Genomic DNA, 22,326 nt, shown 5'->3' with positions numbered 1-22,326 from the left:
ACTGCCACCATCACTTGTAATCCAGCGGTAATTCCGTCAGACCAAGTGGCGCTAACGGTAATTCAACTGGGCGGTATTCCGGCTGATTTGCCGTCGAAATCGTAATGAGACCCTATTTATGTTGGATTTGCTTTAATTGTGAACACCTTTTTGGCCAAACGTAAGCCAGAGACATTTTCCTTACACTTTTAGTTGGTCCTTTTTAGTGTGAGGGTCAAATTAGTATGTTTTGGGCACAAGAACAGTTTATATAATTTTGACACCTTGACACAGATTAGACTGATCTTTAGTTTGTTTTCTAGGTAGGGAAACTCTCTTCAGGATAAGGAGGGAGAGGCCTTTATCCAACCTTTTTATTTTCATAAAGATGTCTGATGTTGAAAACATTACAACTTTGTGTCCGCCTCTCATTTCTGACCCCTCACATATGGTGTCAGGAGTGCAATCGGATTCAGTTGACACAAACTGGGGATCCCACACAAGCATAATAAATACTTGCCCCACATGTATTACATCTGGTGAGGAGTGGAGTAGCAATACCCCTTTTACTAATGAGTCTTATAATTATTATAATTATAATTGTTCTTTTATAATGCGCTTAATACCAACAAGTGGTTTCTAAGCGTGGGATCGGGATTCAAACCTGTGTTGCGCTGCATTGTCTTGCTTCCAAGACAAATGCGTTGCCCCTGAGCTATCCTTCCTCCCAAAGAAACTGAGATAGGTGCTTACATCCAAGAAACTGAAATAGGTTCTGTGAGAAACCTGAAGGTGTCTCACCCGCAAGTCTCTGGAGATCTGTCATCCAGGTAGCCAGGACATGGCCATCGCTATTGGATCCAGTTCCTGGGGGTGGACCAGTGGGGGAGAATCACCTGGATGGGGGGTCTTCAGGGAATAGAAGTGGGACACTGATGGGTGAGACACGGTACCCCCTTGCTTATATCACCTTTTCCCATCCTACCCCGTAGGATACTTGGAAGCTCTACCCTCGCCCCCTTTTCTGACACAAACACTTTCTTACACCGTGAAAGACAATTGACAACAAATACACACACCAGCTGGCCCTTTCCCTTCCCCACAGGGATAAAAGCCTGAACGAGAGCACACTTTGAGCAAGGACAAATGCATGAGGAAGCAGCTATTCCAGGACGGCAGTTCTAACAGTGAAGAAAGCCGTTGAGACCCGAAAGGACACTGAGAGTGCATTGTTGGACCTACAGACTCACATGCTCTCCAGGTTGGAGACGAACAACTCAGGGCTTTTGATGTTGCTAGACCTATCGGCAGCCTTCCATTTGTTGGATTACGGGATACTGCTGGATCGGATGGCTACCGTTGGGGGTCTCTCAGTGGAGGCAATAAACTGGCTTAAGTCCTTCCTTGAAGGGCGTTACTCACAAGTTCACTGGGGTGAAGGTGCGTCTGATGCTGAAATTACTATCTGTGGAGTCTCCCAGGGGGCATACCTCTCTCCCCTATTCTTTAACATTTACATTATCCCATTGTGCATGGATTTGGAGAGTCTGGACTTATTCTTCTGTAATTATGCAGATGACCTCCAGTTAGCACTGGAGATTAGTGGGGATCATGAAAAAGATCAACAGAAGCTGGACTCGGTCTATCAGACCATCAAGGGTTGGATGACCACAAACTGGTTATGCTTTAACGCTACTAAGACGGAGCTTATGCTGTACGGCCCCCGGCAAACCAGAGACAAGTTGAGTCATCCTTGCACCAGTTTCACGATTGACGGCAGCCGGATCCCAGTGTTGCATAAGATGAAGACCTTGAGCACCTTTCTGGAAGCTAGTTTGGACAGTGGTGCCCACGTGGAAGCAATTGTGAAAGGCACGTATTACCACCTTAAAGTGCTACGGCCAGTTGCCCCACTAATCTCAGAAGTGAACCATATAAAACTAGTTAGAGCCGTGATACTCCCAAGAGTAGACTACTGTTATGCACTCCTAGAGGGAGCAAACAAGACAGACATCCGAAAAACTGCAAAAGATTCAGAATGTAGCAGCGCACATTGTCTATCAGATGAGTCGTACTGAGCCCACGTCCGCGGCCCGGAGGAATCTGCACTGGCTGCTTGCCTCAGCAAGGATTCAGTTTAAGCTGTTGACTATTTGCCACAAATGTGTCTTTGATGATGACCCGGCTTACCTCCAAAGACAGTTTGAGCATTTACCAACCTAAAAGAAATATTCTATCTGTAAAGTCATGTCTCCAAGAAGTAGACCATGTCAAGAGAGCTCACGGAAATGGTTGTGCATTTCATGTGCAGGCAGCACGGCCTGGAATAATCTACCTGAACATCTACGCAAATAAGAAAACCATCTGGCCTTCAGAAAACAATTGAAGACTTTCTTGTTCTTGTAACAAGAGAGTACTGCCGCCCGCCCTTTATCTGTTCTAGGCGCCTGGATGCCTTTGGGCTCTGACACGTTATAAGTGTGTTAACATAACAAGTGCCCTTGCCCTTTTCAACCCAAACCTGTGAAGCCTCTGTGAAAGGAATCATAAGACCGGGAACTACAGCTGAAGTGTGGTGTAATAGATGCCAACGTTGCACAGGACCCTCCTACACTGATAACCAAGGCGTTGAGGCACCCTACCTACCGTGGTCCTGTCCTTGACTCCAGAGACCAGAAACGACAAGGAGGTCAAATGTCTAGATATGTACATCACAGCCAGTGAGTTGGAAGGATAACCGATAGTAAACCGGACGGTGTTGAGCAAAGGTTGCAAACGGCAACTTGTTATGAACAAAGAACTTGTGTGATAGTGAACATTTAAAGCCCAGGGAAAGACCAGCTGCAGAGTGATCTGGCGCCATGTGGGCATTCATTCTAAAGGCTCTGGCTGGTGCCCTTTTCTTGAGAACATTATAGTAACAAGAGGATGTAGGAAAGGCCGGAATAAAGAGTTAAGGTGGTCATACAAGGGTCGAGCCAAAATCCCTTGTGCAATCAAACGTCATTAACCCATCACCAAAGTTTTGACATTATGAAACAGGCGTGTGCGCCCGGCTGAGGGAAACGCTGTAAGAACGATAACTGTGGAAAGCCTGACTGGGGGCTAGAAAAAGCTAGGGGAAGTGAATCCTGCAAGGTATTACGAATAAGTGAACTGGGTGAAACTGGCACATGTGAACCTGACTGAGGGAAGCCAACGTTACAAAAACGATCGGAGCCCGGTTGAGGAGGATCCACAGGTGAAAGGAAATCACCCAACGGGAAGTTTACTGAAAGGAACGTTTTGTTTGTTGTTTATAGTACATCAGGCCCTCAGAGGCAATAGACTTGGTGTAAAAGAGACTTGGCCACAGAAGGCCCTGATATTTTGGAAACAAACTGTATGTTCGGGCTGGAGAAGCCCAGGAGTGTGCTGTGCTCGAGAGTCCCGCTTTGTCCCGTGCTAAAAACGTGGGGAATGGAGACCCCTGTCATACCATCCTGACTTACCATTTTGTGAAAACTTCTTTCTTTTATGGTGAACATTATCCCACACTATTTTGTAACGTAGAGCTAAGGTTTGGCAATAGTTTTTTTTAGTATAGGCCCTTTTTATTTGACAAGACGCTGCTAGGACTGCCTTGTTATTATTTGATGGCCGTAGCTTGCTCCCATCTTAGATTTAGGTTTAGATTAGGCATTTTTCTCACCCCTTTATATAGTTTAATAAACACCCTTGAACTGTGATCAATTGTGTCTGTCTTTACTGTTGCCACCATGAGTTCCTTATAGTTCCATTCCTTTAACGTCTGTATTTGAAGAGCAGCCTAAGCAGGTTCTTTTCTCTGCCAGCAGATTGGAATCTTTCAGAAAAGACCATGATACCTTAATTCCTGTACACTCTAATGTAGGAGTTGTGTTTCAATTGTTATCACGTCACGCCATTTTACCAGCTCGTTCTGTCCACAAGACTATTGGATACCTGGAAAAGGTAAAATGAGAGTTTATTTTCGGTTGAGGATAGATTTCCCCATTAATTTGTCCCTCTATGGTATGCCCTGTAAAGAGGGAAGGTTAGAAAGTGAACTCCTTCTTTCGTGTGGAGAAGAGTTGAGGTTTCTTTTTCTAAATCTTTCTCCAGTCCCCATAAAAATCAGTAGTGGCAAAATAGTGGGAAATCTGGATTATGAGGTTTCTTTGGACCCGTCCAACAAAGACGAGCATGAAAACTATGGGAAAAATAACATCCCAGAATTATTTTGTATACTTTGATAAGGGAAACAGATTGTAAATCATGTTAAATGACTCCAATCAAGCAGTCCCACTAAGTCAGTGCCTTGTCTGGGATTGCTCAAGGGAAGCCCTTATTTATATATTTTTATGTCCAGTTCGTGTACTCTGGATGACAACCCTTATATAACACCCCTCTCTTAGAATCCCCCTGACCCCACTGAGCCAAGAAGTAAGTTTGTTTTGCAAATTTAAAAGGTTTATTTGAGAATTAAACAATATATATATATATATATATATATATATCGCACTTTTATAATAAATTAATAATTGAGATCACACTTAGACATATGACAGTGAGTGATCAACAATGGATGATGTGATACTAGCACACTGGGTAATTACTTAGGAGTAGTATAGAGGATAAGGTAGCTGAGAATGCTTTATATGGTACAAGGAAATGCAAGGTGGAAAAAAACAACACAGGAATAAACTTGATATGATTTCAGCAAAACATAATATAATCACTTTTCCGCTTTTGGCAATTCACCCCCCCTCTATGCAATGTAAGGAGGTGGAAGTGACACATGCAGTCTTCAGGAATACAATCACAGTACAATCCCAATTCAGTTCCCCCATAGCAAGCTTAGATCAACAGGGATGATTTTAAACACAGGCAAAGTACTTTAAAGGTGGTATGCAAAGAAGGGGAAAAATATGCTAAAAAATATTTTAATTCCCTCTAGAGGTTCAGGGTGAGTGATAGTTGCTTTAAATTAGTTCAGGATCACTTTAGCAATGCTCTATGAATGATTGTCAGGTTGCAAACGAATTTCAGCAAAGGAAAGCAAGGACAAATATTTTTACACGTGAAGAAATTTGAGCCAAATCGCAAATCGCGGCACTTTTTCCGAGTGCGTCGAGCGCGATTACGGAAAAAGTATAATGAATAGAAAGTCGGTTCTGGCTGAGTACTCCCACTATATGTTGGACAGGAATGCGACTTTGTCACGGGTCGGGTCAGGATTGGCTGCGGTTCTCTTGCCACGGACGGTGTTTAGTACCGGTTCTCTGGTTACAGCGGTCTGGGTCAGCTCTACTCTGCTGGGTCTGGCACTTGGCACTTCACAAAGGTCTGGTCTCTGGTTCCGGGTACAGCTCTGCTTTCTGGGCATTTCTGGCACAGGGTTTTAGGCCAGAATCAAACCGCTCAGCCCGGCTGTTTTACTCTGATGTGCCCCTTGGAAGTCTGGGGTAAATCAGTTTGCAAAAGATTTTGAGGCCTGCTGACAAATTCTGAAGTCTGAATTCAAAGTTCTGGTCTCTGTCTGGATTTGAAGTCTAAGTGCTGGATCTGGTGTCTTCTGGCAAAACGCTCCGCAAGAAATCAGCTTGAAGTGGGAAGTGAATGTCCCTAACTGTCCTGCAGTGGCTCTTTTTATGTGTTTAGAAAGTGGGTGGGTCGGCTCATTCTGCATGCCCAACCCTCTCAACTTATCATTGGCCAGTTCCTCCTCTCTCCCTTGATTGGGGGAACTGGGTTGTGAGTCAGAGTGATGAGGTAGGTTTATGGTCAGAGGATCCTCCCCTTGTCAAATTGCACACAAATCTATTTCTGATCCAAATACATATTTATCTATGTACCATTTTTCTAATATTATATGTCCAGTTAACATATTTTCTGTAGCACCAAACCATCCGATCCCTGTCTTTGTAAGATGTCGTGTCCACTTATGACAGAATTCTCCCCTTTTCATCCAGATAACAACCTCTAAACCTTTCCAGATTTTACACAAATGTGCACCAGGAATATGGGTTTCAGATGATAAAGTGTCAGATTTTTAACATGCATACATTTGGAGTAACAACCTTTTTTCCGCTACTATCCCCAAGAACATACCCCAGAGTCCTAACACCTCTTAAAATGTGCACAGAAAAATCACAAGAATGATGATGTTATTTATATAATTTTTACAAGTCCGCACTATGAATTATCCATCTTTTTAAAATCATGCTCTGGCCCCAAAGGGGTGTGGTTTTCCAAAGCACATGGTGGAATTTCTGGTTTATCCACTTCCCCCAAGCTCAGCTTGCTCACATGCAGTGCCCCTCCCCGTTTCCTTCCAAGAGGAAGCCATTTACGACCCCCCTAATTTAACATTTGCCTGGGCCAAGGACAGTGCTTTGTTTAGTTTCCTGCAGTCCCCAGGTGCTCCTCCCCTGATTGAATCAGGGAGGTGTCATCTCCTTTTGGTGGGGGCAGCAGAATGCAGTCAGGCCTGGGAAGAGTGGCTGAGCAAGTTTCAACTGCTGTCGGGGGTAGTTGCCGGGCAGAATTCACTCTCTTCAAGCCAGGCTTCAGCCAAATGTCACTTTAGTTCCCAGTTTTCTACATTCAACCCAAACTTGCAATTTTTACACATGCAGCTAGAACACTGATTCTAAGTTCAAAACTATGGCATTTAACAGTTGCAAACTATGTGCCACTCAACAGTAGGTTACTCATTTATTTTAAACATTTAGATTTTAGTGTCTTTCAGTCCAATTTCATTTCAGCTGCTGACATCCACAGCTCAGCCAGTTTTGTTATAAACATTGTTTTGGGCTCTTTCTCTTTCCAGATTTAGTATGCACACAAGAATACATTCTGCCAAATGTCTGATGGTGTTCATTGAGATTTGTGAATATCTTGCGATGTTTAAAATAGGCATTTTTAGCTTGCATTTCAGAGAAACAAAGGTGATTTCAAAGCGCTTTTTTTATTTTTTAGGCACAGGTACTGCTGTTTTTCCTTTGGCACACATTTCACTCATGGCACTCCTGGCCTATCACACTCGCACTGGTGGGTGGCAGGTCAGGCGACCATTTTGGTGTGCGCAAAACTGCGCGGTTCTCCTGGTTCTGGGATAGAATGATGGGCGGTGACAGCTCATCCCCACATCTACCCAGTCTATTGATTTAGTTTTGTTCTGGGATAGAATGATGGGCGGCGACAGCTCATCCCCACATCTACCCAGTGTAATAATTCAACATGGGTCAAAACCCTTGACAATCAGCTGAAGAAGAGACTTTAGGGAAGGCAGCCAAATCTCCCAATGTGTCCCCACCTTTGAAAGGGTTTTCCTAAAGAAAAGTAAAGCCTAAAATCAAAAGACTGTTGTCTCATATTCTGAGGAGGAATCCGATCCCTCTTGGGAAGAATACGAGTCTACTGTAAACTACTGCTCTTTAGAAATAGGATAATGTATTTGTGTGAGTTTAAGACACATCACAAACAGTTGTCCAGCTCATAAATCAGAAATCTAATTTGTCAGCAGAGCGGCACCAAATATTTGATACTGGATTCTCTTGCAAAATCGCTGTGTCTTTTCATTCTAGAGAAACGGTGTCTCTGAGAAAATCCAATACTATAATATGTAGCAGAGACAAAATCCTTTACAAAATCCCTGTTTTTTTACAAGGAAAGTCTATTTGTGCCCATTTGGATATGGGGAGTAGTGGATGTGCTATAAGAGCTGACGTACTTCCCCAGGGCTGGAAATCCTCTGGACAAAAAGACACAGGGTGTATTCATGGCCATACAGAGATTCTACCCCTATTACAATTCTAGGAAAGAGAGTATACATATTGGTGGCTGTAATTTCCAACCTACCAGCACAACTAGTCTAAGAAAGCGCTGTTCAACGCTTTGACCAGTGGATCTTCCAAGTAACCCAAATAGGCATTAAAATACACGAAGACCTTGTCATTCCAGGGCTACACAAAGAAGCCATTGTTGGTACAGCCTTCCCTAATTTTGAAAACAGTCAGAGAAATGCTATCAAAACATCCCTTCCGTATTCTTCAATTTATTCATGGGAAAGGAGGAATTCCCATTAACACACTCTTTTTGGGATTGGGAACCTCAAACTAAGGAACCTCTTCCTTATATAGGGGAGGCTATTGGTTTTGACCAAACCAATGACCCTAGATCGCGAGACCAGATCTTTAGGTGGAATGTATGTGATGAATCCTGTGTAGTCATCACTTATTCTCCTTCAAGGATCTCCTCCAATCGGCCAGGGGACGGCAGCCACTACCTGATCCTGGTGGTGTTACTATGGTACTATAAGGGAGGATCATGTGGGAGTAGACGAATGTTGAGGGAAGGTGGTGACCCCCATCAGAAAAGACGCAGTATTCTTCCCTTTCCGGAGAAGAAAACCCCATAATTCCTTCATAGCTCTTAATGGCCTGTTGTCACTATACAACTTCCTCCTGTGTAAAACCCAGAAACCCTTTCTTGAAAATCACTCTAGGCAAAATACCATTCATACGTCATCCACACATTTAACATTCCCTGTCTCTAATGTTTAGGTAGAAGGCATATCATTTGCACAGGAACTTACGGAGACTGATATAAAGACCTAAAGGAATTATTGGTTGGAAAGGACACTTTTGCCATCTTACCTGAAATATCCAGGGGAAGGGAACCACCCTCTGGATCCAAGGATTTCTCCTGGGAAAATACTGTTTCTGTTGAATTTATCTACTCGCTTTAATTATTAACACTTTTTGGCCAAACCTAAGCCAGAGACATTTTCCTTACACTTTTAGTTGTTCCTTTTTAGTGTGAGGGTCAGATTTGTATGTTCTGGACCCAAGGGCAGTTTACATAATTTTGAAAACTTGACGCAGACTGATCTTTAGTTTTAGTTTGCTAGGTAGGGAAACTCGCTTTAGGATAGGATCAGAGAGGCCTTTATCCATCCTTTTTATTTTAATAAAGATGTCTGATGTTGAAACCATTACAACTTTGTGTCCGCCTCTCATTTCTGACCCCTCACACTGCTCTCATCTAACCTGCCCTCCAGGCCCCTCATCTTTATAGGTCACTAGTCACCTGACAGATTCAAAACCAAAGAACATTCTGGAACCCATCACTAGGCATTCTGGCTGATGCCACCTGGCAGTACAATGAATCCTTTCATTAGTCTGTCCACAGTGTCCACTTCGGTTGCTGCATCATTTAACGACTTCCGGTCACATTTTTCACACTAAGGGGCATAGGGACCCCTCCCATCATGACAACTTCTGCTCTTTTATATGTGGTCCATTGTTCATACGAGTCCTTACCAGTCTGAGCCATCGTATGGGCAAAAACGACCTTGGCTCTGATTCTTGCTGAACAGAACATTATCAGTCCCGCCATCTGTGAATAATCAAAAGTCGCAGAAAACGGTTTTGCTAATGTGATGCAGATGTGGGGGGTGGCCTAAATTTCATTTCATTTTGTTTGGCTTATTTTTCTTATAATTCATGGATTTATTTTTTTCTTCATTCACTGTATTCCTCTTTTCCTCAACAATCCCCCCTGTTGCAGCTTAACGCAAGCCAGCATGGACAAATATTCAAACTTCGCTACTTTTCAGAAACCAGGTTTCATGGGAACCGGGCCTACGCAGACAGGCCTTTAATATTCCCCTAAATTACAATCTAAATTTCAATGTTCGTCAATTCATCAACTTCTTTAACTAATTCGGCTCATAGAAAACTGCATTAATCATTATAGTCGAGTAATACATTTGGTTATTCAATATCTCTTGAGGTAATATATATGCTTTTTCCTTTATTTCTGCGTTTGCAACAACATATTAGCAAATCTGCAGTAGGATGTTTTAATTTGGCGACAGCTAGTTTGGGGGAATTTTCCACCCACCCCAAATCAGGCGTGCCCAATTTTTATTTATTGAATACAGTTCCTTTCACGAACCTGGGTCCCCCAATTTAACAATATTGTTTCCCTGCAGCCTCCCTCCCCAGACAGGAAACATGCAGGGTTGCACAGAAGCTCTATTTATGGATAAAATAAATAAGTAAATCAATTTAAATATAAACAAATTATTTATCTATGAAATTCTAATGTTAATGGTGACTACACTGAAGAATGACCACTACACTGGTCGTATCACTTTTCTATGCTACGTTTACATGAATTTTGACTTTTGCAAAACATAGACATTGCCACCTGTTTCTTTGAATTACCCTGAGCGCGCATCAATCATTGAAAAAAATTATCTGTATGCAGGATAAAGCTTTCATTTGTTAGAAACTGAATAAAATTGGGACACCCCTGCCTCTCTGAATCTCTTTACTTCTTATTTATTTAAAATAAACACTGCTTCTCTACCCAATAACTGTGAATAATGCTAACTGTGAATCCCTTCTAGTAAAACTCTCGCTACTGCCAACAGTTTTCACTGCTTCCTACTTATACACAGACCCTCCGGGTATGACAGACTTTTTGCCAACAATCTCTGTGACTCGCTTGCTGCCATTCAGGTAAACCACCCAACACTCACACTATTGGGGTCATCAATATCTGGTTTGATGTGCCAAACAACTCCATGACCCATCACCTGGTAGACAGTCTAGAGGCACTTCACCTTTCCCGACATACCACAGGTCCGACCCTCTCTGGAGGTCAGACCCTTGATGCAATCTTCAGCTCCTGTGTCCTCGTCTCTGTATCCAGTCCCATAACCGGACATCTGTACAGACCACTCAGCCATCCCTTTCTCTGTCCACACTCCACCCCTCCACCCAAGGCTCACCCTGGCACCACACGTGATCACAAATGCTGGAACAAAGTCAAGGTACTCCCTGACCTAGCTGAAGCCCTGCAGCACAGTCTCCCAGCACAGCCAGCCTCAGATAGACCATTAACTATCGAATCCTTTAACTCCTGGCTTAATGAATCACTACTTCCCCTCACCCACTCAAGCAACACTGCCTCTCGCAAACATCCATCCCCCAAACGGTTCACGCCCCACCTGAAGACCTTCAAAAGCCAAAATAACTCTCTTGAGTGCAAATGGCGATCATCCAAAACCCCTCTCAGCAGATCTATGTTCGCCCGCCCCCACCGTAATTACAAATCCGAGATCCGAAAGGCCAAAAAGGCCTATTACAATAAACGAATCCTGAACTGTCGCAACAGCAGCAAAGAGCTCCACGGGATCATCTCTGAATTTGTGATACCCTCCTGCACCTCTGCCTTGGCCACGCCCTGGAAAACGCTCTGCGACTCCCTCTCCCTGCATTTCTACAACCTATCACTAGACAGGATGGCAACCATTAATACCAAACTTTCTACCCTTACCCTCTGGCCCCCCCTGACTCCACTGCTCAGACCGCCGCAATGCCATCTTTCGACTCTTTCAACCCCATCCCGAGAGACTAGTTCCTTGATCTACAATTCGGCAGCAGACCCTCTGGATCGCCCCTTGATCCCTGTCCAGCCCCCCTTCTGAAGGAAATATTCTCCTCTACATGTGCAGGAGGACATGCAATGTCCATACTAAGGGGGTCATCACGAGTTTGAGTTAACCCTTAAATGCGGCGGTAACGCTATTACTGCCGCATTTAAGGGTCTGCCTAATTACAGGTTTGGTAGGATTTACCCCAGGTCTGTGCTGGGGCAAATCCTCGGTGATTTCGCTGATTTTCTGTGCTATTACCGCACGCTAATACCGCCGGCAGTAGTAGCGCTGAAAATTGCCCATTGGGCCCAATGGGGAATGGGGAATTCCCGAATGGGCCCAATGGGGAATGAAGACTTACCGTTTCGCAAAACCCGTGATCCGGCGCTAATAGCGCCAGGAGGTTTGGCGATAACGCTAACTACCGCCGGTGATACCGCCCAACTTGTGATGAGGCCCTAAATCACTCCCTCACCTCTGGCATCTTTCCCGAGTCCTTTAAAATAGCGCATGTCAAACCTCTTCTGAAAAAAGGCTTCCCTTGACCCCCTTGAACCTAAGAATTACAGGCCAATTTCCTGGTGAAACTCATTGACCGAGCTGCGTACTCTCAGCTCAACCGTTTTGTGGTATCCAACCACCTACTTGACCCCGCTCAATCAGGCTTCAGGCTGCGCCATGGAACAGAAACCACTCTGATCTCGATTTGGGATGATCTCAAAGTCTTGGCGGACTCGGAGGGCTGTGCAGTGCTGGTTGTCCTTGATTTGTCAGCCGCCTTTGACACCGTTAACCATTCTATCCTCCTTGACCGACTCCACTCCCTAGGAATCCGAGGCTTGGTACGCAAATGGATTGCCTCATTCCTCAACAACACAAAACAAATTACTCTCCTCACCCCCTTTCTCTCCACTGCCCACACCGTGAACACTGGAGTACCAGAAGGCGCCTGCCTCTCTACTCTCCTTTTCAACCTGTATCTGACCACTCTACCTGGGATCGTCCGCGTGCACAACCTCACCTGCTACAACTACGCTGACGATACCCAAATTATTGTTAGGGAGAATTCTCTGTAAAGGCTAATTTCCCAAACCTAGTGAGTCCCCCAGCAGCTTTGCTGGATTTTTGGGGTTTATTTTATTCTCCTGCTAAGAGTGAGACTCTTTTACTCCCACTCTTAGACATGATTTGAGGTGTTCCTTTGTCTTTCCATGTGTTTTATGGGCTCTGGGGTCTTTTACTCCATAGGGTTTCATGTGTTTTTGATGTGGGTTACACAGCACCCTCCGTGCCGTAACCAAGGGGGTGTCGTAGTGACCCCCCAACATCGACTCCATACCCTGGGACTGACTACTGTCTCCCAGGGCATGTTAAGTCACCATTGGCTTTACTAGTCCCAAATTATGAACAGAAACCAGTACAAACCATCATATTGTGGACGTACTGGTCGGGGCAATTCGATTGCCCCGGGGTCTGTTGTTCGAGGGGGCATGTCTTCGTCCCCCCTGATCGAGTTTTGGCTGGTGGCAGTGGATACTACTTTTTATATTCGACCGCGAATATATCTCTATGGGATTTTCCCATTGTTCGAGGCTACCAACTTTAATTATTTAATTCCTATAGCCTCGAACATACCGCCGGTTTATTTATTTAATATTAATTCACCGGTTGGTATTTTTTGCCAGAACTCGATTCAAAAATGGCGTTTGTGTTCTCTTCTGTGACTCCAACCCAAGTCGAGCCCTTTGTTCCACTTTTTGGCGGGCTTCTCCACAGAAGCCTCCAAAAGTGGTGCCACTCTGTCTGGGTACCACAGGGGGCGTGGAAGGGGGTTTAGGCACCCTGGACTGAGTTGCTTTGGCAACTCAAGTCACACTCTTGTGTGATTGGCCCAAGTGGTGAGCCGGCCGGCTCTTAGCATGTTTGATTGACAACTAGGCTGAATGAATGGGGGTTTGCTGCATAAAAGCAGGGCTTTGGGGACTGGAACTTCAGAAGTCGCCACAGGACCTAAGAATCTGAGGAGGGAGAAGCTGAGCCGACCTGCAACGATGACACCACCGGTGGAGCCCTGCTGAACCGTCTCACCACTTTTCCCGACGACAGAGGAGATCTCCAGTCCGGAGAGTCTTCTTTCTTTGACTGGTGGGGATAACCAGTTTTGCCTTCTTTTCACCTTCCTGGAGCATCTCGTGGCCGCCTTGCCCGTGCCAAGCACCCCGGCAACCGGAATACCACGGCTTACCACTACCGCGAAGAGAAGAGTAGTACCTTTTTAACCGAAGAACTCCGCGGCTGGTTTCTTCCCTGGCAGTGCAACAACCTTCATCTTTCCTCGACGGCGAGACCTCCTCTTCCTCTGGACGAAACACCGACTTGCACCCGCTGCCTGGAACAACTGCCCCCGCTGGAGCTTCCTTCACACTTAAGGTACTGTGTCCCGCCTGGCTTCCCTTGCGACAAATCGTTCGGGGTGACAGTAAAGCCTCGACTTTCTAACCTGGGCTGGCCTGGGACACCCTAGCTAACTTTGCCTGACTTTAATTTCATTCTTTGTGTGCAAACTATCTACAAGACTCTTTGGGCATAACCCCACTGTGTGAACCTGGACCCCTTCTGCTTGCTCTCTGCAAGAGTGGGCCTTGCAACTGACTTCCTTGCTCTACAGTAGAACTCTGCCTATTCTGCCTTACTGTGGTTCTTTTAAAAGTATTGAAATTTGTGTGCTTCCATAACTCTGCCTTGTTCCCTCCCTTTTTAATAACTTATTAGAGTGCCATCTTATGTTAAGCGCTCACCTCTGTCTCAAAATAAGTGGTGTTTCTCATTAAGACTTGTCTAATAAGTAGTGAGGGTTGTATATATATAATAGTGACTGTGTGCTGAATTTAATTTTCTCTTTGTGCTAGTGTAATTTACAAGTGTGTCTTTAAATAAATAATTATATACCTTTACACCAAAGCTCTGGTCAGTGTTTGCTTGTGCTATTGTATCTCTGTACCTATTGTGTATACTCTACATACTGCCTAACTCTTCTTGAGGGAAGTCTGACTGCTCAGCCACAACTACCAAGTGAATCTGTGTGGTACAGACTGCTACCAAGTGGGTTTACTGCCAAACACCTGTAGTCTTAAATCTTTTGCAGTGGTCCCTAAGGGAACTGCACAGGTTTCTGCCTAACAATTATCCTGAGAATTCCCAAAACAAGCTTCAACCCACGGACCGACCTTGAAGCCTGCCTCAGAGAAATTGACCGATTGATGACAAGAAACCACCTCCTTCTGAACCCATATAAAACTGAGATCATGGTGAGCGGCAACACTGCTCTTCTCCTGCATCCACTCCCATGGCCCACCCTCTGTTGGCACCCCCCTCCTACTTCCGAAATAGTTAAAAACCTTGGCTGCACTATGGCCAGGCTTAGTCCTCTCCCAGATCAATAATGTATCAAAATCCTGTCACTATCACCTCAAGCTCCTAAAACGCATTTTCCCGTACCTCACCTTCCCCAACAGGCTTGCTGCTATTATGCCCACTGTTATGGCGAGACTGGACTATGCCTACTCCTTATAGCTGGAAACACCAGCATACCAACTTAACAAACTACAAAGAGCCCAAAACGCTGCCGCCAGACTCCTGCTTGCACTGGGACACAGGGATCACATCTCCCCCTCTCTTCGCACCCTTCACTGGCTGTCTGTTGGACAAAGGGCAACTTTTAAAATCCTGTGCATCACCCACGAGCAGTGCACAAGACCGGCCCAGCATACCTACAAGAGATGATTACACCCTACCACCCATCATGCTCCCTAAGGTCAAGCACTGCCCTCTTACTAGTGATCCCAGCCTCCAATTCAACCAGGATTGGATGGTCCGCCTACTCAACCATGGCTCCAACTCTGTGGAACTCTCTCCCCATCACATTCGACACACCCAAGACTACATGGCCTTCCCTAAATGTCTAAAAACCTGGCTTTTTCTGTAAACCATGATTCGGACCGTCTTAAGGCCACCGAAACTCACCAAACTATGGAATCATGAGTTCAATAACATTAAATTGGAAAGTAATTACAGCTGGCCAACAAGTGTTCCTATGGATACTGAGAGAAGCGACCACAGAAAACGACCAATAAAACATTAAGGTGGATTTAGGAACTGTGAGGCCACAGTTGACAGCCTTAGTGTCTAGGATGGATCCGTGTGAAAAGTCTGAGGTCAAAAAGACCTGCTACCAAAAGTCTGACTTTTTTCTCCATTTGTTCACATATATATGTGGGGGAGGTGGGAGACCCCCCCACTTCCCCACCCACCTTACGCCTATATATTTTCTATTAACTTTACCACCCTGTGATGAAGTCTTGCAGGCTGTCTGTAAATAGGGAAGTTTGCCTGAGGACAATAACATCTGGGCACTTGGAGCTGAGAATGGAGATCGTGTGCATGTCACGTTCTTTGTTTATGAGCAAAACGCGATCATGAACGTGGGCCTGAAGTGCTTTTTTCGAATGAAAGCTTTGTTCTTGGTTGCTAGGAGACCGGGGTCGATTTGGAGGAGGCAGAGCATGACAGTTATACCTGGGCGTATTGAGCGGTGGCCGTCAGAAAGAAACAAAGATTAAGTTTGCCTGTTGATCCTGAGGTGCCGTTGCGCGAAGGAAAGCCGTTTCTGTGTTTATAAAAGAAATGACCGGTTGTCGTTTTCACGTTACTGTTCTGAAATTGACGAAGCTGGAGCCGTTGTTAAGACGTAGAAAAGGGGGTGTGACGACCGCAGCTGTTTATAAAGGACAGCTGATCTCTGGCCGCCGCATTGTTGTGCCAGCTGTGAAAGCAGAGAAGCCTTCGAGGGGCGGGGCCAACCGGCTCTACAGTACCGAGGAAGAGCTGATCCGAGGTACATAGAGGGAAAAGACAGAACGCACGACAGAACGAACTGAAGCTCTCAGCCACGAAGGTATGTGAAGTAAGATGGCGGAAGGAGGTAAAAGTAAATGAAGTCTGCTGCTAGGAATTAGTGTAGAAGTTACCTGGAGGGTTGTGGAACGTGCCTAAGTGAGACAAGAAAAGGCTTGAATGGAGACGTCACGTTATGAGCCCTGATTGAATAATGAGTGTGAGGGATTGCCATTAACCCACCCACCCACTCGCTGAGAACTGCGAATAAACAATATACTCAAAGAGAAAAGCCACGCAAGCCGTTATTTCACATTGTTCAAGCTGAATTCAAGATAAGAGAGAAGGGAAATAGTCTACCCTGTCAAGAAAGAGAAGGAGAGTAAAGGAAACAAAGAAACTATATCAGACAGAAATAAAGAGAGAAAGAAAAGAAGGAAACAAAGACAGAGACTGTTGAGAGACACTTACCGTTTGTTGCCTGGGAAGAGCAGCTGTGCAGCTGGAAGGTGGTGAAGTCCAGAAAGCAAAGACGTATCCTTTTACCTGAAAATAAGAAAGAGAAAGTTTCCTGTTAATAAAAATATTGGGAGTTACGTTTAAACCCAAGCAAACTACTTTCTGTCTCAGAGTTTTTTCTTCTACATTGTACAAGTAATCCTCACACACCCTAAAAAAACTTCAGTTTTACTTCAAACCATAACGTCCCGTTTTTTGTTAACGGGGCGTTATGGTTTGAAGTAAAACTGAAAAACCCTTGAAATTCGCCAGTTATGGTAAGCTAAGCAACCATAACTCGCGCCACCACTGTGCACTGCTAACACTAACACCCAGGACATCAAAGATGACATCAGAAATGTCATTGATGACATCATTGATGACATCACATGTACATTTCCTTTGAATGAAAACTCTGTAGAAGGTATTCTTATTATAATGTTGACCAAAAAGTGTCAAGGATCATTGGAATAAATATCAAGTGCTAATTAGTGCATTAAGCAATGCGTTGATATAAGTAGCATTCTATTATGAAGTTCTATGCAGTTTACTAAGCTACTCATGTAGAAACATAGGCATTGTGTGTAGCATACATGATGGAGGTGCAATATTCATAAGCTTGCCATGTTGAACAGTGAAATGATAACTGTTTTCTTATTAGAGTTTTGGGTACTGTGAAACATGTGGTAAGTAGGTAATGAAAACCACTTACTACATAATGGCATTATTATAGACAAAACACAGACACAACATCACATACAAATATGAGTATATACACAAAAATTGAAGTAAGGAAAAAAACAGCGGTAGTAGCAGTAAGTGTTCATAACCTAACTGATTATCTTTATGTAGAGAAATAATTGCTCTCTTTCAAAGGTGCTACTTACCCTATGCATATGTATCACATGATTTGACTGGACCCTAAGGGAATTACTGTAAGAACATACTTGAAGGATAAGTCTACAAATATAGTACCTTTATATTTTTAATTCCTAACTGTTACTGAAGAAAACCATGTGGCCTAGATATGTCGGTAAAGGAAAAAAGGGGGAGCCAGACATGTGATGTCATCAGTGATGTCATCAATGACATTTCTGATGTCATCTTTGATGTCCTGGGTGTTAGTGTTAGCAGTGCACAGTGGTGGCGCGAGTTATGGTTGCTTAGCTTACCATAACTGGCGAATTTCAAGGGTTTTTCGGTTTTACTTTGAACCATAACGTCCCGTTAACAAAGTTTTTTTACTGAATTTCACAGGTTTTTAGTAGGGCAACTTAACCATAATGCCCCTTTTTAACAATGTCTTTTTACTGAATTTCATAGTTTTTTAGTAGCGCAACGTAATCATAACATCCCTTTAACAAATTTTTTTTGCTAAAGTTGATCGGTTTGTAGTAGTGCACGTAACCATAATGTAAAGTAACATCTGACATCATTGCACACCTTGCAGAGAATGCCACATGACCATATGCTTGCGCACAGCACGGTGACGTGTCCGAGAATCCGTACACACTTAACAATAAGATGTATGCCTCATGGACACCGTGGAAATACATTTTTTACTGATGTAGGAACTTCCACCTTCAACATTTCCCTTGCACAGCTCGAACACTTATTCGTAGTCAACCATTAACAATGTAGTACATACTTTTAGCAAAAGTACTAATTATCTCAAAACGACATGAGCTAAGGCCATCCCTCCTACCCAAGAAACAGCACCACTGCTGTAATGAAGGAGCATGAGAAACACTGCCCCTACCTTACAAATAACACACGCACAACATTTTCCCCCGTCCACCTACCCCCCCATATTACTGTTTGGTGCCTCTTTGCTCATTTCCGTCCGCAACTTCCTTCTTGGCTGTCCTTCGCAAAAAAAAGCCATCCATAAACAAAGTAAATGTTCCTTTAAGAACCACCTTTCACAGTTTCAAAATATTTTTTTTTAAAAATCACATACACTCCATCTACTTTATATTTCTCAGCAAAGGACATAGATGCAATAACATTTGCCATTAACAATCTAGATTTGCAAAGCAGTAACGTGTGCTACTGAAAAAGAGGATTTGTCGTTCTAACGCGGGACGCCTGTGGCGTCCCGGATTAGAAAACAAAATCCTGTTCTAAGATGGCCACCATAGAAAGGGAAGGTGGTTGTTCCATACATGGCCCCTCTTCGCTTTCCATGGCAGCCTGCAAAAAGCAAAAAGGGAACGCTGTTAACATATTACCACCAGCACTTTTTTCCTCCCTTTCAAATGTATCGTAATGTCGAACAACTTTACCACAAAGTCAGTCCCAGGTGGACATGGCCACTGTAATCCTATCTTTTCTCCCTTCTGGTCATGGCCAGTAGCCACATTGTGCGGATCATGACCTTATACCATGACCCCGACATTCTGCCCACTACCCATGGCTGCAGCCAACCCCTCAGTCAATAAACGTATACCGCTACGTTTTTTAAATACATTATGACACTTGTGTAATACGAAAACACTCCCACATCTCGTCACATAACCAACCCTAATGATATTGTACACTTTTTTGGATGACGTTCCTCTCCAGCGTAGCCAAATGCACCCATAAGCACCTACGTGCCATGACGCAGAACCTGCAAATGAACACACAGCGACGTACAACGTAGCACGTTACATTTTGAAATAATAAACTGTTTTTTAAAGGAAAACATTAACAATTTTAGAATTTGTAAAGTACTTTAATTTCACAATAAACTACCATCGGACTATTCCCATTTTAAATCAAATAGTAACTTTGTTTCTTCGGTCGTCGTCGAAAATGTTAATCGTGAGGTACACGTTGATCTTTTCGCATACACAAAGTATTCGCTTTCGATAAAGCAACCGCTTCGGTCGCACAGTGATTTCCAAGACGTCGGCATGAAGTTTGGCCTACACCACCATAAAAGATGTTATGTTATGTTACTCCTAATGGCTACTCCAGCGTATGGACAAATGGGGCCGGGCCGGTCGTCCCACAATACAGTGACTGTTAGGCAGCCGGTCACAAGTATGTGCATCTGGCGTGCAAAGAAGCTATCCCTTGGCATCTGGAACCCATGGCAATCACAGTACGGCAGAATGTAGCTGTTCGGAAAACGTAACAGAAAATACGTATCAATACCCAACCTTTACCGAACAATTTCAAAAAAGACAAAAAGAACGTGGAAACTGATACACAAATCGATGTGATCATACATGACATTTTAAAGAAATAATAGCATTGAACATGGGTGAACCTAATGATAGCCTACAAACGGCGAGAATCTGCACTCTCCATAAGTAAAAAAAAAAATTACAACTACACAGAAAGATAGTACCTCAGTTACAATGCCAAAATTATTGTTCTGGTAATAAAAAATTAAAACTTGTTCCGGTGTAGAGTCGTCAAAAGTAAACTTACACAATATTTACCATCTCCATTGTCTTCGTTAAACCCAGACAGCGATGTACTTGCAGCAAAGAATCTACTTCAACTGATATTACATGTGTCTTACAAACGTTTTTAATACATAACCTTATCAAATGGTATTTTTTGCACTTTCTCTCCCTGCATTCTTACTGAATTTTCCCTTTGCTCAAGGTCAAAAAACAATTGACACTTATGGGTTCAATCGGATGCGTGGGCCTACTGAGCTCGCAACCAAAAAAGCAAACCAAGTGACCTTCACTCAGAATGAAAATACATTCTGACTTTGCAACAACATATCTGAATGCATGCATGAGAACTGCTACTCCCATACACTTGCAGAACCGCTGTTTCCATCAAACAGTGCAGGTGCCTGCCTCGGTTAAGAAGTGCAATGGTGCGTTGATTTATGTGTTAGCGGCGTTGTCCGCATACACCAAAACACGAATGAAAGATGGCGGGCGCAGCGACAGAATCTGACGCACTTCACGCCGTTCAACATCCAATCAGTGAACGCGCCACATGTCCGCGAACATGACGCAATGGATTAGCCAATTGGTATCTTGTTCGTGGAGCGAACAGGGAAGTGTGTCCGCGGAGCTGACATAGATATCACACATTTTTTCAGACTTACTTTTTGGTCGTTTTAAAGAAAACTACTGGACAGATTGGCACCAAATTTACAAAAGCACGCTTTTGGGACCACGCTCCTGCCGCACATTTGGTGAAAATCCGTCCAGCGGTTTGGGCTGTAGACGTGCGCAAAGTTTTTTCCCCCTTTCAGTCTATGGGAAAAGACGTTTTGGGACCCCCCTATAACTTTTCCCCCCTGGACCAAACGTCACCAAAATTTGCAAAAAAATTCACAGTGGCCCATACACTTTTTTTGCAAAGTTTGGTGTGGATGGAAACAGCAACTTAACCATACCTACACGGCCACTACACTACCGTGGCTGTGTAATACATAAATATATATATAATGCTGACTCTTCACTTCCCGATACTACTAGACAGGCCTAGCGGCCTCTAGTGCCATCAAGTTGATCATACCCATTCACTTCCTACCTTGCCCGACTACACAACTAAAATACGAACCCTCCAAAAGCACCAAACAACCGGGCTCTACAATGCCTCTGTTTAGCCTGTCCTTTAGCACTGCTGCCTCAGTAGGGCTACGTTACTGCGAGATATATCCTGACCTATATCCAATGTCCTACCTAGACCTACCCTGTAACCCACCATAAACCACAACCAGGGACCCAGAAATGAGCTTCCTGACGCATAGTGCCGAACCTAAGAACAATGACCCTCTGACCGGGAAAATCATAACTTACTCCTGTCCAACCTGTAAATCTATCTCAAAGTACCGCTACTGCAAAACATGAAGACGATCACTGCCATCTCATCCTGACCCAGAAAGTAACTAGGAACATACATCATCCACTCCAGACACTCACCTCTCCTACCTCTCTGCTCACTCTCGACTTTACACCAACAAACAGAGCGCAGCTATACCCCTTGATCAATTTCAGCCTAGCAGCACACATACAAACAATTACTCCATGAACACCTGAACAACCTGTTAGAGCGCAGCTATACCCCACAAAAAAATCGGCCTAGCTGCACACATAAACATCCTAGACAGTCCTAATGCGGCCAGAATGCAGTCTTGGAGACCACCCACCCGATTGCACAAATTCAACTGATCTCTCACTACCACCGCACCTTGTGTTAGTATTCAGCCACCATTACGCAAATCACACTGGCTGCCCACATATTGAGTGCACCCAAGAATTGTATTCTACCCTAATGTCTCGACTGACCTGGACTACGGTCCCCAAGGGCGTTCCACCCACAAGCCCTTTGAGATCGTACCAATGAATATATAGGGCGCTATATAAATGCCAAATAACCTAACATTACAATATCCATGTGAGCATCTCAAACAGCATTCCAGATAACTAAATTTAAAAGACAAGCTACTTGACATCCCTGTATGTAAATTGCTTGCGAAAAGAAAATGTATGGTTTGCGAGATTCCCTTCAGTGGTGTTTCTATTGCATTAATGTGTGACAGT

General features: G+C 44.0%; 1 protein-coding gene across 2 annotated transcripts in view; it reads left to right on the top strand.

The window, feature by feature from the left end:
* CCDC160 (coiled-coil domain containing 160) overlaps positions 1–22,326 on the top strand; it is a 353,191-nt gene that overhangs the window by 164,292 nt on the left and 166,573 nt on the right. Inside the window, exon 1 of one of the 2 annotated variants that reach the window (XM_069612828.1) lies at positions 15,998–16,385. The exons of the other annotated variant lie outside the window; for it this stretch is intronic. The gene's annotated coding sequence lies outside the window, so the exon portion shown is untranslated. Of the gene's footprint in view, positions 1–15,997; positions 16,386–22,326 lie in introns of those variants that run through there. 2 annotated transcript variants of the gene reach the window in all.

The sequence above is a fragment of the Ambystoma mexicanum genome, chromosome 5p (assembly GCF_040938575.1).
Source record: "Ambystoma mexicanum isolate Mex_15411 chromosome 5p, UKY_AmexF1_1, whole genome shotgun sequence".
Lineage (NCBI taxonomy): Eukaryota > Metazoa > Chordata > Amphibia > Caudata > Ambystomatidae > Ambystoma > Ambystoma mexicanum.
This window is presented reverse-complemented; position numbering and strand designations above follow the sequence as displayed.